General features: G+C 50.0%; 1 pseudogene; it reads right to left on the reverse strand.

Annotated features, from left to right (window-relative positions):
* Positions 1 to 9,871: 9,871 nt before the first annotated feature.
* On the reverse strand, positions 9,872 to 12,563 carry LOC104329987 (E3 ubiquitin-protein ligase PHF7-like; annotated as a pseudogene).
* Positions 12,564 to 17,357: the final 4,794 nt, after the last annotated feature.

Genomic DNA, 17,357 nt, shown 5'->3' on the forward strand with positions numbered 1-17,357 from the left:
TGTAGGCAGAGCCCTGGCGTTAAAGTTCCCAAGCAGAAGTTTGCAGAGGGATTGAGATCGTCTTTGGACTTTGAACAAGATGCAGAACGGTGACATCTCCTTGTCTCTTCCTTTTTCCCAGCCATGCTTGCCCCATGCAAGGGCAACAGACAGTGTGGCTCACTAGTGTATTTCCAAAGCTGTAAATATCCAGCTGTTATATAAAGAAGTTGGTGCTTAATACATTTTCAGGAAGACAATTCTCTGTTTGTGCTTATTTCTTGAACGCTGCTCCTGTGTAGCTTGTATTCAAGGGAAAGATTTGAGACACAAGGCTATTCTGTTAGTTGGTCGAGATTCAGAACAATGTTCTTTAATGCAATAGTTATTCTTGGTCTTGGCCCTTTATAATCTTAATTTGATTTATCTGGGAGGCTGGTAACTTGTATTTCTTAATTCCTTGATTCATTTTTTAAAAATTTTTAATAGAGAAGATGAAAAGAAAAAAAGCCTCAGAATGGATATATGATGTATACCACAGCCTCTCTGGATGGGTAACATGAATCTGTCACATATACCTTGTATATAAATCACACTGCACCACAGGGACTTTAAGACTTTTAGTACAAATGTACGTGTTGGGAAATTGTTCTGCAAATGTTACATGTACGTGTGCAGTAGCTAATTTTCAAATCTGAAAATCTTGGCTTGTTTACATTCTCTCTGAAGTAGCTCAGGGTGCTTGGTCCATGTTGGGAAGTGGGCTCCTTTGCCAAATGAAGCTTAAAAAAAAAAAAAAAAAAAGTCATTTGAGTGGTATTGTAGCACAAGATTTCCCAACCTGGTAAACTTTTTATTTAATTTTGAGTTTATTTTTAGTACTCATGAATTGATGAGATCTTTTTCTTTCTGAAAGTGGAGCAGGGGATTGTCTGTATGGGCAGAGGGGGCGAGTCCTGGCACCGCTCAAGTCTGCAGTGTAGGGCATGGGGGAGCATGTGTAATCTGCTGAGCACGCAGTATAGAGATCTCTGTTCATTCTCTAGAGAATGAACAATTACAGGCCCAGCTCAAAGAAACAGGACTTCCAGCCTGAGTTATAGTGACAAAGGACTTAAGCTCTACAGATCTTGCTTTAATCCCCGATATATTGGTCAAATTGAATGTTTTACCAGTCTCTTAATCTAAGATTTATGTAGAAGTGTCTGCTTCTATGCAGTTCAAATCTGCCTCCAGCCTGAAGCCCTGAATGCTAAGCTTCATTTTGGTGTGATTTTTCCCCACAAGACTAGGATGAAGCCAGATAGTTTCATTTGAGAAAAAAATGAGGAGAAAAATTTTGCGAGGGTTTCCTTGCCCTGAGATGCCAGTAACTAGTAGCAAGTAAATTATGGTGCCTGTGGACCAGCTGAAAGCCAGGTTTCTTATTTCTGAGGGAACTGCTAGACCCAAAGGCTATCTCTCTGGGTAGGCTTTCTGGGATGTTTGATGTGGACACATCTGAACATACTTTCTGTAAAGAAGATTAGCATATGCAATAAATAGAAGGGAACATGTCTAGAAAAAGGAGTCCAAATTCAAGGCTCCAATGAATGAATCAGTGGTTAATTAAAGATTTTCTGGAGTATTTGGATGATACAATGGGAGAATAGTTTTAAAATGCTTTTAGTCTAGTCATTGCTATCTGCTTGTTTACCTGGAAAACAAATATGTACCAATGAGTAGTAACAACATGATTGCTTATACAATACCTTCATGCTCATCTAAAAGGTCTTGAGGATGAATTGTTCAGTGTACCCCAAATCATAGGGTAGCCAGAGGGTTTAAATGAAGGTCTTCAGTTTAACTTCTTGTGTGATTTCAGGCAAGGGCAGGGAAGCCAAGTTGCAGTGTGAGTACCAAAGGTGTTATGTAGTTTTTAAATGCAGTCCAAAGCAATATTTTCTGTTTTATAACTGAGGACTAAGTTGGTGGCCCCAAAGCTTTTAGATGTTGATAAGTTCAGCCAGCAAACAATGCTTTATATGTGAAACACCCTCTTGTGTGGTCATAGATGTTCATAAGTAGATCAGAGTTTTACTTGGTGTGGATTAAAGTTCAAGCCTAACATGTCTGTAGGCTACAGCAGTGTGTAATGTGATATTAGGAGGGGAAAAAAACAAAAGGTGTTTTAAGGGAGATTGGATTTCAGTGAGATTTAAAATACTTCATCTAGTGATTTAGGCACGAAAAGCTTTCAAATACTCTTCAGCATGCTTTAACCTTGAGTGATGCATGTAGACTGGAGTGTCTGTATAAGAAAATACTGTGTGACATTGAAATAGTTCCCCTTTCAGATGTGTAGTCATAAAGACTTTCTCTGATCATGGAAGTTTAATAGTATTCAACCATGAATAACATGCAGTTATGCTTCTGCTGGATTATTTGCAACAAGGGACTATCATAAAATTACAGTTCAGTACTTGTCATTACAAAGAGTGAGCATGAACTGATGTTGTAATAATAAGATGACAATAAAGATTTTGGTTTCATCAGAAATGTGGCAAATTCTGGTAGGCAGTATGGTTTCTAGAAGGTGGACATGTCATGCGAGGCTGGTGTCCTTTGAGTAAGTGCTGCCTATATCTGTTAATCTACTGAAATGCCTACACGTTTAAAAAACGAAAAGCAATTGGATTTCTGCCTGTGATCATAAGGAAGTCACATAGAGATGGCATTGAAATTATGATTATTCAGAATACTAATAATGCCCTAGTGGGGACCTGCGCAAGGAGTTGGACTTTAAACCAACACAAAATGTTGAAGATGAGGGAGAACCGTGCTGCTTTTGAGTCAAGTAGGAAGAGGAAGGGAACCTGCACAGGGCGTTTGTTGGTTCAAGATTTCCTTATGTCCTTGTCCACAGAGGCAAACCCCGGCGCTCTCAGTATAGTCACTGTTTTTGCATAACCCAGCCCTTGTCCATGTACAGCCATGGTGACTCCAAACTGTTAATTATGTTTTTCACACCCAGTAAAACGCAGCTAAGCTCCCCTCCATTCCCCCTAGCACTGCAGATCCGGTCTCTCATCCTTCGTGCTCCCCACACCACCTCACCCTGGTTACACAAGTCAGCCAGCGAGCCAAGAGAAACCTCTGAGCTCTCTGGCTGTAACAACAGTTGGTGGGAGCCAGGTTTTTGCTGTATCATCCCTCTGAGGGATTGGGCAGGCGGGAGAAAGGGCCAGGGTTGGGGCTCACAGGGTCTGCTCAGTTCCCGGAGCTGAGAAGTATGCCCTCTCCCCAAACCCTCCTGTTGGAGGAGGCTGCATTGGTACCCTTTGCAGCATGAAGCCACGAGAACGTGCCCCGAGTAGGATCTGTCATTAGGGACCATGATGGTGGAGATCTTGGTATGTGAAAGGGGAGTATTGAGGTTTTTGGACGTGCATGTAATACCTGTTGACCAGCTTGGGACTAGTCTGTCTCTTTTTAGCTGGTTTGTATCCCCAGGTTTTCTGTCATGCTCCAAGTCTCCATTAACAAGTGTTTGTTTATGTAGTACTTTCTCTAGGCCACTATCTGCCTAGCAAAGCATAGCACACAACATCTAAACAAAGAGAGCAATGTGGGATAATCAATTCCTGATTCAGGGAAACAAAAGATAAATTCCTAAGTAAACTAAGTTTTCCTAAAGCTAAATAACTCTTCCCACCTACTTTCTCTCCTCGTGCACTCCTCCCTGTGTACAATAAAATGACCACCAGTGAAACACACAGCTCAGCTGAAAACATAATGGACTCATTTGGGGTTTGGAGAAGCACCAAGCAATGATCCTCAGGCTGTGCTCAGGAGAATTTTGCTGGACGCTACAGTAACACCATCTCTAAATAGGAATGCTCTGGTGGCACAGGCCAGCTGGGCCACTGTCCACTCAGAGATGGTGCTTTGCTTGTCCTGTTTCCTGAGCCGGGGCATTCAGGCTGGTATGTTCTCAGAGGTGAGCTCGAGCCCTAGGACTTGGGTCTCCCTGGTCTCTATAGCCTTCTGCTCTTAGTGGATGGAGAGGCTCCTTCTGCAGATAATTCAGACTATATAAATCACTGTCCTCTATTGACTTTCCTATCAGAAGGGCATATGGAAAGCAGTTTCCTTAGCTGCCTCAGTGAGTATCTTCACATCCTCAGTTTTGGCTATTGTAGGAGCCCAGGACAGAGGATGCAATCAGTTCTGGCATGTGTTAAATGCTGGATGTTTATGGCTACCTGTGTCCACACTGAGTAAAGAAAGGCCTATAACTCTAGCATCCTCCTTTGGCAGCAGCTGACACCAGAGCTTTTTGGGGAAGGATTTTGTCTGCCTGATACTAGCCAGAGAGCAGAGAGATGGTTGGTCACACCATGCTCAGTGCCCTCAGGGTCAAGTGCACATCCCTACCCTCTGCTCTGCCACACAGTTCCCCTTAACTCGATGCTTGAGTATGGATTTATATCCCCAAAGTATTTCTTCGGGTCTCAGAGAGGCCCGCTGGGTAATCTTTACTGGTGACTATAAACTGACTGGGTAGAGCTGGGCCTCCTGGCCTTTTGCAGTTGGGGAAAATGGGGAAAATCCTGAAGGCCTTTCTTCCAGTTTGTCAGTCCCATACTAGAATTTCTCCTTCCCAGATTTACTAATATCACTGTTGCTGGAGGGTATTCACGAGGTGAACACAAGATACTGGGGCTAGTCCAGGGATGGCTGGGTGAAATTATATGGGCTATTTTATACTGGGGCTCAGAGAGGAGAATTTGTTTTCTAAAACTTGGGTTCAGTGGGAATATCACCTGTCAGCATCTGGCACTGTAAATTGCCATGTCAGTTTGTTGGCAGAAACTACGAATGGGACCAGAAGTGCCCCTGATATACTCTGCTCAAAGGTGATACTGTTTTTTTAACATCATAGAATACACAGGCACAGCTAAAAAGCCATTCTGGATAAAAAGTTGAAGTTAGACATTTTCTTCCTACTCATGGGAGTTGAAAACTCAAGCTTACTGTAAACAGCCTTGGAAAACATTCTGTGTTTCCAGAATTCTGAATCCAAACATTTCCATGAAGCAGTGACACAGTTTCAGAGTAACACACTTCTTCTCTTTTCATTAGTATATTTTTTCTAATAGATGTACAAGTTTTTTTAAATACTCCTCTTGCTTTTAGAGACAAACATCTCCTTTCTCATAGTAGATTTTGGTCAGAGGTAGGGAAAGGGAAATGTGTACTTCCTTAAATAAATACCTATATGTGTTTTTAGTATTTCTGAGTATTTTATTTTTCAAGCAGAAGCTTGACTTTTTTTATAACCATCGTTTAGTACTATGGAAAGTGTACATAGTTGTTTTGGCTGGATGGAGCAAAGCAGCGGGTTAAATTTTAGCACATTTAGTAGCACAGAGATCTCTCTTCTGTGAAAGACAGGATTGTATTATGTAACAGTCAGGCTGCCAAATACTTCTGCTGGCAGCGGTCAGCCTTCTATGCACCATTGACATCAAAACCTAATGAGGTTTGATCCAGAGAAGAGATTTGAAAGGATGTCTTGTTTTTCTTCAGTCTTCACTAACTGAACTTGTTTAAAAAGGGGAAGGAAAAAAAAAAAAGATACAGAGTCTTGTTTGATAAATGAGGAAAAATAGTGATTTTTCTCCAAAGTTTTGACTGTTTATTGGTTTAACAGCTATTGCTCAGAACAAGTTGTTTCTCTTTAAGGTGTTTGTCATATCAACTAATCTTGTGTGATGGATCGAGGGGACTGGAGGTTGGGCCTGCATGTGTTCCCTTCATAGGGGCTTTCTGACAGCTTACCTTAGTGTCTCCTGTGCCTAATATTTATACATAGTCATACTGACCGTTCGGTAAACCTAGGACCAAACAAATGTCCCACTCCCTATAAAGTGCATGCTAAATAAAATATACCAGCAAGTAAGTGGGGACAAGAAACACAGGAGCATAAGAGTGTGCAGGGGTGCCCAGCTCCATGAAGGCTGCATGCTGCTAGAAGCAATATAGCGTGATGCTGTGCCAAAGTTAATAAGATCTTGCTGAAAATCAGGTCTTACTAGTTTACCTGAAAATGTAAGGGATATACTACTGGGTGAGAGCAAAGGTTTATCTGGCCTGACATCCCCTCTGGCAATGACTGGTAGCAAAGGCTGAAAGGAAGAGATCTGGGAGCAGGCCATCACTTGTGTGTAACCACTGTCTAAATCATTGTCTAAATCATTGTCTAAATTGTCATTTGAACCATTGTCAAACCACTGTTTAGGACTTGTGGGTGATGTGGTGGTTGGAGGCCATTTTGGATATAGTGATCATGAAATAGCAGCGTTCCCTTCCTTCCTCATTGCCTCTTTGCTGTCAGAAAAAATCAGGCCTCCCAGGTTCCCCTGCCTTCCTCAGAGAGGACAGCTGCTCCCGACTTTCAGAAACCAACTTTCATGCTGCATTAAGGCCTGCCAGGAAGGCGCTTGATTCATGCACCCTAAGACCTTCTGTGGTTTGCCTGAAGAGCAGAGGGTTGCTCAAACCTGTATGGCTACCGCAGGGGATCTCCTTCGTGCTTTGGTCACCATTATTCTCTGATTCAGCTTGCTAGCTCTCCGTCAGCTTCCACAGAGCTGTTGAGCAGTCGTTTTGTGACCAGAGCTTTTCTCCTTCTATGACCAGGTGACCCGCCTAGTGGACGGGGGAAAGGCTGTGGATGTTATCTACCTGGACTCTAGTAAGGCCTTTGACGCTGTTCCCCACAGAATCCTCCTAGAGAAACTAGCTGCCCATGGTTTGGGTGGGTATACTCTTCGCTGCATAACGAACTGGCTAAATGTGCAGAGAGTGGTGGTGAATGGAGTTAAATCCAGCTGGTGGCTGTTCACATGTGGTGTCCCCCAGGGCTAAGTTTTGGGTCCTGTCTTGTTTAACATCCTTATCAATGATCTGGATGAGCGGATTGAGTGCTCCCTCAGTAAGTTTGCAGATGACACCAAGTTGTCCAGGAGTGTCAATCTTCTTGAGGGTAGGAAGGCTCTGCAGAGGGATCTGGACAGAGTGGATCGATGGGCCGAGGCCAACTGTGTGAGTTGCAGCAATGCCAAAAGCTGGGTCCTGCACTTTGGTCACAACAACTCCATGCAACACTACAGGCTTGGGGAGGAGTGGCAGGAAAGCTGCCTGGCAGAAAAGGACCTTGGGGTGTTAAGCTGGCTGAACGTGAGCCAGCAGTGTGCCCAGGTGGCTAAGAAGGCCAGTGGCATCCCGGCTTGTATCAGGAATGGTGTGGGCAGCAGGAGTAGGGAGGTGATCGTGCCCTTGTACTTGGCACTGGTGAGGCCACACCTGGAGTACTGAGTTCAGTTTTGGGCCCCTCACTACAAGAAGGACATTGAGCGGCTGGAACATGCACGAAGAAGGGAAATGAGGCTGGTGAGGGGTCTGGAGAACAAGTCTTATCAGGAACAGCTGAGGGAACTGGGGCTGTTTAGCCTGGCAAAGAGGAGGCTGAGGGGAGACCTTATTGCTCTCTACAGCTACCTGAAAGGAGGGTGTAGTGAGGCAGGTGTTGGTCTCTTCTCCCAAGTAACTAGCCATAGGATGAGAGGAAATGACCTCAAGCTGCGTCAGGGGAGGTTCAGATTGGATATTAGGAAAAATTTCTTTACTGAAAGAGTGGTCAGGCATTGGACTAGGCTGCCCAGGGACGTGGTTGAGTCACCACCCCTGGAGGTGTTTAAAAAAATGTATAGATGTGGCACTTTGGGACATGGTTTAGTAGGCATGGTGGTGTTGGGGTGACTGTTACACTTGATGATCTCGGAGGTCTTTTCCAATCTATGATTCTATGATAAGGTGAAAAACGAGTGTGGAATCTTGCAGGACAGAGGTTAACGGCCATCTTTATTGTGCCGGTGGAGGGGGATCGGGGCCAGCAGTGGGAGACGGCGCACGGCTGGTCCCACAGCGGCATGCGGGCCGACTGTAGGGAGTTTGGGCCCGGTGTTGCAAGCAGGAGCAGTCTCGCATCCGCAAGGGCCCAGGGGGGCTGGAATCGGTGCTGCTCTCAAGTGCTGGGGAGCTGCAGGAGGACCTCGATGGCAGCTGGCTGGTGGTGCTAGGTCTCAGGTGTCGGGTGCTGGCGAGCTGTGGGATGGCTCCAGCACTGCCTGGCTGGGCATTCTGCACTTGGTGCTGTGTCATGTCATGGCATCTTCTGTTCCAGTTGTAGGAATTTTGGGCTCAACGTTGCAAGCGGGAGTGGTCTCGCATCTGCATAGGCCCAGGGGGGCTGGAGCTGGTGCCACTCTCAATCACTGGGGAGCCATGAGAGCACCTCAATGGCAGCTGGCTGTCGGTGCTGTGACTGCTGGTCTCGGGTGCTGGGGAGCCATGGGACAGCCCTAGCAATGCCTGGTTGGGCATTCTGCTCTCAGCACTTAGTGCTGGCATCATGTCACGGCATCTTCTGGGCTGGTTGTAAGGATGTTGGGCCCAACGTTGCAAGCAGGAGCAGTCTCAGATCCGCATGGGCCCATGGGGGCTGGATCCCCTGCCACTCTCCAGCACTCAGGAGCCCTGGGAAGACCCTGATGGCAGCTGGCTGGTGGTGCTGGGGCTGCTGGTCTGAGGTGCTGGGGAGTTGTGGCACAGCCCCTGCAGCGCCTGGCTAGGGGTGCTGCTCTCAGCACTTGGTGCTGGGGCAGAGCTCCAGTCATGGCATCTTCTGGGCCATGTGTAGGGATTTTGGGCCCGATGTTGCAAACAGGAGAGGTTTCGACCCGACTTGGGCCCAGGTGGGCTGGAGCAGCTGCTGCCCTGAAGTGGCAGGAAGCCAAAGGAGGACCCTGATGCCACCTGGCTGCTGGTGCTGGGGCTGCTGGTCTCTGATGCCAGAGATCCAAGAGACTGCCTCAATGCTGTCTGGCTGGCGGTGCAGGGGCTGCTGGTTCCAGGTGCCGGGGAGCCGTGGGATGGCCCCGATCCTGCCTGGCTGGCAGTGCTGGGGCTGGCCAACTCCGAGCTTGGGCTGGAGATTGGAAGGGGAAGCAGGAAGGTTAAGGGCACGGCCCCCCAGGGGTGGGGCAGGAGAGGCCAGAGCGGTGCCGCCAGCCCTCGGGGAGCTGTTCTCCCATGATGGCAATCTGATGGAGAAAGGAAAACTGATGACCCCCTACTGCCCCGGCATAAGGCAGATGCAGGGCATCCCTGCTTTTCCCCCCTGCCCTGTTTCCAACTCCTCCACGAAGCTGAAGCCCAGACTCACGGGGCAGCGGAGGGTCAGGACTGCTGGGGCTGCCCCTGGTATGGCACAGAGCTTGCACCCTTCTGTCTTGTGAGCCGGGCAGCAGGACACCAACCTGAAGGGGACTCGGATGCCCATGGTGAGCATCTCAGAGAGGAATAGGTGCCTATCTCTGCAGAGGGGGCACTGGAAGCAAGAAGTGCCATCGCGGACAGCCTGTCCCTGCAGGAGAAACGGAAGGAGAAGGAGTGAGGCTCTGGTGCTGCTCAGCGCCCGCCGTGCCCCAAGGGCAAGGGAACTGCTCCTACCTGGATGCAGGCCCTATGGAACCAGGCGTGCTTGCACGCCGGGCACACTAGGGTGCCGTGGGACTTTCTGTCCCCCACCAGCTCGAGGCAGATGAGGCAGATGGTGGTGTTGTCTGGAGCTGCCTCCACTGCCCGCTGTGGGCAGTGCTCCCAGCAGAAGCTCCGGGGGGGAAGAGAAAAGGAGTGGGTGAGGTGGGAAGCACTGGGGCCTTCCCCGGTGGCAGTGAGGAGGGGAGAGTGCAGAGATCAAGGACCAACTTTATTGTGCTGGTGGAGGAGGATCAGGGCCAGCACTGAAGGATGACAAATGGCTGGTCCCACGACGGCGTCCAGCCTAGCTGTAAGGGTGCTGGGCCCGGTGACGCAAGTTATAGTGGTCTTGCGTCCGCACGGGCCCAGGGGGGCTGGAACCCCTGCTGCTCTGCAGCACTCGGGAGCCCCGGGAGGACCGCGATGCCAGCGGTCTGGTGGTGCTGGGGCTGCTCGCCTCGGGTGCCAGAGAGCTGATGGATGGCCCCTGCACCGCCTGGCTGGGGGTGTCGCTCCCAGCACGTGGTGCTGGCACGTGGCTCCTCTCCTGGCGACCTCTGGGCCGGATGTGGCGATTTTGGGCCTGATGGTGAAAGCGGGAGCGGTTTCGTTCCAGCATGGGCCCAGGGCCGCTGGGGCGGAGGCCTCCCCGAAGTGCTGGCGAGCTGCTGGGGGACTCTGACCCTGGCTGGCTGGCAGTGCTGGGGCCGGCGAGCTCCGAGCTGGCGCTGGACTCTGGAAGGGCAAGCAGAAAGGTCAAGGGCTTAGCCTCCCAGGCGTGGGGCAGGAGAGGCCAGAGCAGTGCCGCCAGCCCTCCGGGAGCAGAGACGCTCTGCCAAGCCCACCCTGGGCATGCGCTGCCAGGCCTTGCCTGGCTCCCGGCCCCAGCCCAGGGGCACTGAGGGCTTTGCCTCTTACCGGTGCCCAGGCCAGCACAGCTGTTGCACTCCCAGCCAGCCGTGCTGCTCCTCAAGTAGGAGCAGCCTACATGCGTGCCCTCGGCAGCGCAGGAGGTGCACAGGAGCAGCTCCCAGGGCCTGGGGAAGCAAACGGGTGCATGGCTGTGAGGACAAAGTGACCTCAGCACAGGATTCTCGGGCAGAGCTCTCATTCTCAGTCCTTCCACTTCGAGCCCTTGGCGAGACAGAGATCCCGTGCAGAGCCCCGGGGTGCAGCTTTGGCAACTTACCCCTCTTCCTCTACCTGCTCCCGGCCTCCTGGACAGACGCAGTCACTGGCGTCACAGCGGCTGTGCCGTTCGCTCAGTGCTGCGTCTGCCTGGCTGTCCTGTGATGGCAATCTGATGGAGAAAGGAGTATGGATGAGCCCCTACTGCCGCGGCGTAAGGCAGATGTGGGGCATCCCTGCTTTTCCCCCCTGCCCTGTTTCCAGCTCCTCCATGAAGCTGAAGCCCAGACTCACGGGGCAGTGGAGGGCCAGGACTGCTGGGGCTGCCCCTGGTATGGCACAGAGCTTGCACCCTTCTGTCTTGTGAGCCGGGCAGCAGGACACCAACCTGAAGGGGACTTGGATGCCCATGGTGAGCATTTCTGATAGAAATGCGTCCCTGTCCCTGCAGAGCGGACACTGAAAAGAGCAGATGCCATCGCGGACAGCCTGTCCCTGCAGGAGAAACGGAAGGAGAAGGAGTGAGGCTCTGGTGCTGCTCAGCGCCCGCCATGCCCCAAGGGCAAGGGAACGGCTCCTACCTGGATGCAGGCCCTATGGAACCAGGCGTGCTTGCACGCCGGGCACACTAGGGTGCCGTGGGACTTTCTGTCCCCCACCAGCTCGAGGCAGATGAGGCAGATGGTGGTGTTGTCTGGAGCTGCCTCCACTGCCTGCTGTGGGCAGTGCTCCCAGCAGAATGACCTGGGGGCAAGAGGAAAGGAGTGGGTGAGGTGGGAAGCGCTGAGGCCTTCCCCGGAGGCGGTGAGGAGGGCAGAGGAGGTACCTGAACTGGAAGAAGAACTGGGTTACGCATCCACCCTCCACTGCACAGGGAAGGTGGAAGCTGCGGTGGCAGCCCATCTCGTGGCAGGTGATGGTGGCCCCGCTCTCTCCACAGACGAAGCATTGCTGGAAAGAGCATAGCAGTCCCTGTCAGCAGCAGCCTCAGGGCCTCCCCAGCCAGCCCCACACCTCCGGGCAGGGCGCAGGTTGTGGCCGCTGCTGGGTCACAGCCCGCAGATCCGCCTGGCGGACGAGGCTGCGGTGCTGGAGCCTCTGTGGAGCTGCTGGGAGCAAGACTTTTGTCCCAGAGCTGCTTGGAAGGGCTGGGATTTCTTTAACTCCCGCAAAGCTCTCCTGGCACAAATATCCCTGTTCTTGTCAGGTCCTCACCTTCGGTGCTGCCCGCTCGACTGCACGTCGAATATCCTCAGGGAGGAACCCTTGAGGCCTAGTTCCTCGACCCGATGCTGACCCAGATGGTTGGCAAAAAACTGCAGAGGAGAAAAGGCGAGGAGCTGATGAGGAGAGTGTGGGGGGCATGGCCTGTCAGCAAGCTGGAGGGAGCCCCGAGGAACTCACCAGGCAAAACTCATGGGCACAGAGCCCCTTCTTCTGCAGTTGGTGCCCACAGATGTTTGGGTCAGCCTCTGCGCAGGGCACAGCATGCACGCTGGAGGGGAGAGAGCAAACGCCAGCGGGAATGAGCAGCTCTGTGGGGCCGGGGGCCGCATTCCTGAGGGATTGTCCCCAAGGGCTACTCTGTGGCTGCCCAGCCAGCTGATGGGCAGGGCTGGAGGCCTTGCAGAGGGAGGGGGCATTGCAGGCACGGGTGTCCCAGGAGGTGCCCACTGCCGAGCCTGGGCCCCGCTTGCTGAGGAGAGGAGGGGCCCTGCCCCGGGGCGCTCGGGGAGCTCCTGCCTCCCCCTGCCACCGCTCTCGGCCCTTGCTGAGCGCCCCGACAACCCTTCAACCAGGCTGCAGAGGCACACTTTGCTCTCACCCGGCTCCATCGGGTTGAGGGTCTCCTCATCCATGGTGGACATGGCCCACGTCAGCAGGGAGCGTCTGGAGAATCCCTGTTCCAGCAGCGCTGGGCAGTATCCTCCAGATGCTCTTCTGCTGACTCTGAGGGAGAAGCAGGACACAGGTGAGGGAGAGGCGGATGAGCCTCAGCACAGGCCCAGAGCCCCGCGGCAGCCACGTCCCTGCGCTGCCGTCTCCTCACCTCACCAGGTCGCACTGAGGCACGGCTGGAGCCCAGTGTTCCATCCTGTTCGGTGGCCCCACGGGTCACTGTGGCCACTTGTGACATCAGCACGGCTGGGCTGCGTGTGCCCCAGGTACGGGCAGGGACGCCCTCGGGTGCTACCACCTGCTCCCAGGGGTGGGTGTGAAGTGCCGAGGTGGGGGCACGAGCCCTCGGCACCCCCGTAGCCGGGGCGGGTGCTCCTGCAGCAAGCGCAGAGCCCAGGGCCAGGTCCCCCGGGGCAGCCGTCGAGGGTGGCACTGTTGGCCAAAAGGTGCTGCTCAGGCCGTGTGACACCAGGGCTCCAGCCCTGGCCACGGGAAGTCTCTGCTCCTGCCCCCGGCACGGGGAGCGCTGCCAGCAGGTCGGGGAAGGGGATCCTTCCTCTCTGTGCTGCGCCGGTAAGGCTGCCTCTGCCTCTGCAGTGCTTGCCTCTGGTTCCGGGCTCCCCGGTCCAGGGGACCGAAGCGACCTTTGATCCTGTCCTGGGCTCACACATCCCATCCGCTCAGAGGCGGTGGGTGGCTGGGCACAGCTCAGGACGGCACCCACCTGTTGCAGGTGGCCCGACATCTTTCTCCTGAACCCTTTAGCACTTTGGTGACGTGCTGCCTCCAGAACAAAACGCAGCAGGACTGCAAGCTAGGGAGTCACAGCGACAGCATCCTTTTTCCATGGCAATAAACTGCCTTTCAGAGTCAGTGTGAGCCTTTCCTTGGTGGGCTAGGTAACTGCGAGTGGCTGTGGGGCAGCTTTGGAGCCACCAGAAAGGGGCAGATGTGAGTGAAGGGAGCAGGGGAGCCCCTCTCCCAGGCAGCTCTTGCCCTGGCCCCTGCCTTTACAAGTGATTGAGTGGTCTGTTCCCTGATGCAACACCGACCAGCAGGTTAGCCATATCCTGAGTTGGAGATTTAATAGACTGTGACTTTGTGAATGTGCTTAATCCCATTTTGAACTCATATTCTGGTCACAAGCTCCACAGTTTGTGTTGTGTGGAAAACTTGGTCCCCTGGTTTGCTTCAAACCAGCTCGCAGCTTACTTGGACACAGGCTACATTCTCCCCGTTATTATGTACAAGAGCCCGGGAACACACCTGCTCATGCAAATGCGGAGCAGCGTTAGATCAGACATCTCCCTTTCATATTTCTATTGCAGTGCAGACATAGCTGGTTTTGGCATAATATGATAAGGTTTCATTTTATGATCTTGCCTCGTCATTGTCATGTTTTCGGGTGATTTCGTGGCAGAGTTGGTTTTAAGTAAGGACTTAAACCAACAATTAAGTGGATTCAGAAATGTTTACTAGAAGCAGCTTTCCATGACTTGTAGTGTATTTTGTGCATCCATGGAGAAAGGAATATAAAACTTCTCACTTGAAATAAATAGCAGAGTTGCCAGGACTAGCAAAATAGAGGCATGAATGAACATATGGGTAGCATATTGAATATTTTACGCAAGTACAGTGCTTGCCTTGGAAACGTGTGGCAGAACATATCTGCTTACCTTAGCCTCACCCAGGAAGTTCAATATCCTTTTGTCCATTTGCCAGTGGGGAAGGGGGTGTAACCAGGGGTTAAATATCCCAAAAGAAATCACTGAACAAATCAGTGGCAGAGCTGGGACTGCAGTCCAGGAGCAATGTCTTTCAGTTACATATTTAGTCTCCTGCCTGCATTTCTCTGGAAAATTATTTCTGGTCATATTGTTAGAGGTATTAACTTAAAAGAAGTTTGACTGTCATGCTTGTATTTCTGCTTTCATCTTGAAAGTTTCAGGGCTCTCTTGTCTGTTCAATGAGTCCTGTCAAAGCTGTTTAAATGATCTTACGGAGCCCAGAATTATTATTAGGGTTTTTGTTCAGTGCTTCAGCTGTTGCCAAAGCTCTCTGACAGTCGCATGTGTAGGAACAGAAACAGGCTGATAAAGTCCAACTTTAGTGTCACTGCATGTTACCAATGGTACAGGAGTGGAATGTGAATGATAAACACCATTGCCATGTGACGGACTGCATTTTGCATGCAGGTCTTTGCATCCGCTTCTCTCCCCTAGAATAGCTCCCAGCCTGCCAGGATCCTGGGCAACTGCAGAAAGCTGGTTGCTTATAAGGTAACCTGTTAGAGGAATGAGGTTGTTTTCCTCTCTCTTTTTCTCTCCCCGTAGATTTTCCTTCCAAAAGCCCAGCATGCTTTAGGTCAGTATTGTGCCAATGAAAACATATCTGCATTTAAAAGTGGCATATGGTAAAAGAAGTCTGATAGGACAACACTGGAGATTTCTCCTGTTAGGAAGGAGTAATTACGCTGGAAGTTTTCTGGTCTAACACAGTAATGTACAGAGATGTTGGGGCATGGACTCACAAAGAACCAAGTAAGACCTTCCAGCCCTGGACTGATCTGGATTTTTTGAAGCTCACAGGTTCATGTGGCTTTCAGGGAACTGTAAGTCTCAGCATCTGTGAAGACAATGTAAATTAATCAAACAGTCTTCAGACAGTATCTCAGAGGAAGGACTCTAATGATGGGCAATAGAGCAGTGACTGGTGGGGGTGAGAAACAGCTGAGTCCCTTGGAAAAAGGCAGGATGTGCGGTCTCATACATTTTGCTATCACATCCATATCTACTTTGTTATCCTGATAAAGTTAGGGATAAACAGAGGGATTAGCAGGTTGTGCTTGTATATCCTGAAAATTTTGGTCTTAGTGAGTGTACCTTTTTTTAACAGATCCTGCATTTGTAGGACTGGGCTCTTTTAACAACAGATGTGACTGAAAACCAAGCCAAATTTATTAATCCATAGATCAAATCTTAAAGTTTTCTTGTCCTTTGAGAAAGCTGGTTGGGGACATGGTTCTTAAACCCATCCTTATTTTCAGGTTGTGTTCAAAGAAGAGGATCTTGGGGTGCAGAAGCATGCTAGCATTCATGTCCTGTTTGTGGTTTGCTTAGGTTTGTATGTGAGTTTAGTACAATTTCAAGGAAGCCACACATGGATTGTGAGAGTTTCACAAATAAACATCATAGAATGGAATGATTTTGTAGTTCAGTCTTGTCGACTTAGTGAAAGTAGAGATTGTTTAGAGGATGATGTTTCGTAAAAACAGTGCTGCCTAAAAGCCTGTTTTAGCACCCCAGTTTGGTGTGACTCCATTTATTGTGGAGGAGTTGTGTTCATGTCAAAACATAGTGACAAGAGGATGAATCATGTTCTGTAATTTTTAATACAGAAAATAAACCAACACAATTTCAGTTGAAGTGATTTATAGTATGAACCCATTCTGTTGGGGCACATTTGAAGAAATAAGGGTGTCCTCATGTTTACAATACATGGGCCAAAACCAGAGAGCATGGTGTTCAAACTGTTTTTCACAAACCTGGCGTGAGACCCATTTTTGCCACTTGTCAGCTAGGCACTGCTAATTGATTATATTAATGTATAGTAAGGCAGGAAAATTGTTGGCTTTTTCTTGGTGGTTAATCCAAAAATATTTTCAAACTAGCTTTAGGCAGTGCCCAATTTTCAAGGCAGGCGGTGTGCCTAGGCCCCAGTATTTTGTTCTGCCCTCATTCTGGGAACATGCAGTGTCCCAGAAGCCAAGGCAAACGTGGTGTTTGCTTTTGCTGGGTTATGCTTGGCTGACATTTCCTGAAGGACAGACCTCAGGAAAATAAAAACTTAATTTTTATTGGGCATCATAATAAGAATAATAGCAGCTCATTAAACAGAGTAGTTGCATTTCTCCCTTTTGAGAGGCTAGTGGGAGAAACAGGCAGTGAACAGTGTAGTGGGGACAGAGATTAATTCTCCATTTATCTAGCACAAAGTAACAGTTTATGCAAAATTGCTTTGGGAACAAACTGTATATTTACTTCTGTATCTAAAAGCCTGGCTAGGTAGCCCAGATCTTGCATAGAGTCTACAGGAAAAAACAACTTTCGGTTATTTAGTTCTGCCCTTCAACCATTTTAAATGGCCACTTATAGCATCTGTCTTCCACAGGGACCCAAATGCAAGCAGTGTCATTTCTAATACGGAGGGAAATTGATAGAAGGACACCATCTGGTTCTGATTTGGGCCTCAGACAAAGCAACTGAGGGGGCTACATTATGTGGCAGTGTGGCATCTAGATTTCATGGTGACTTGTTTATTGTAAATACATTCTGTAGAATGAAAATAATATAACTGCAGGGGAATTCTGTGACATCTGTAAATTTGTGTATTTTAACAGCATGAATACAGCAGAACATGTGGAAAGGACCCATATGTTCCTCGTGATGTTCAACAAGGCCAAGTACGAGGTCCTGCACATGGGTTGGGGCAATCCCAAACACAAATATGGGCTGGGTGGAGAATGGATTGAGAGCAGCCCTGAGGAGAAGGACTTGGGGGTGTTGGTCGACTAGAAGCTCAACATGACCCAGCAATGTGCGCTTGCAGCCCAGAAGCCCAACCGTATCGTGGGCTGCATTAAAAGTAGTGTGGCCAGAAGGTCGAGGGAGGTGATTCTGTTCCTTTGCTCTGCTGAAACCCCACCTGGAGTCCTGCGTTCATCTCTGAGGCCCTCTGTACAAGAAGGACATGGACTTGTTGGA

The sequence above is a fragment of the Opisthocomus hoazin genome, chromosome 11 (genome assembly GCF_030867145.1).
Source record: "Opisthocomus hoazin isolate bOpiHoa1 chromosome 11, bOpiHoa1.hap1, whole genome shotgun sequence".
Taxonomy (NCBI): Eukaryota; Metazoa; Chordata; class Aves; order Opisthocomiformes; family Opisthocomidae; genus Opisthocomus; species Opisthocomus hoazin.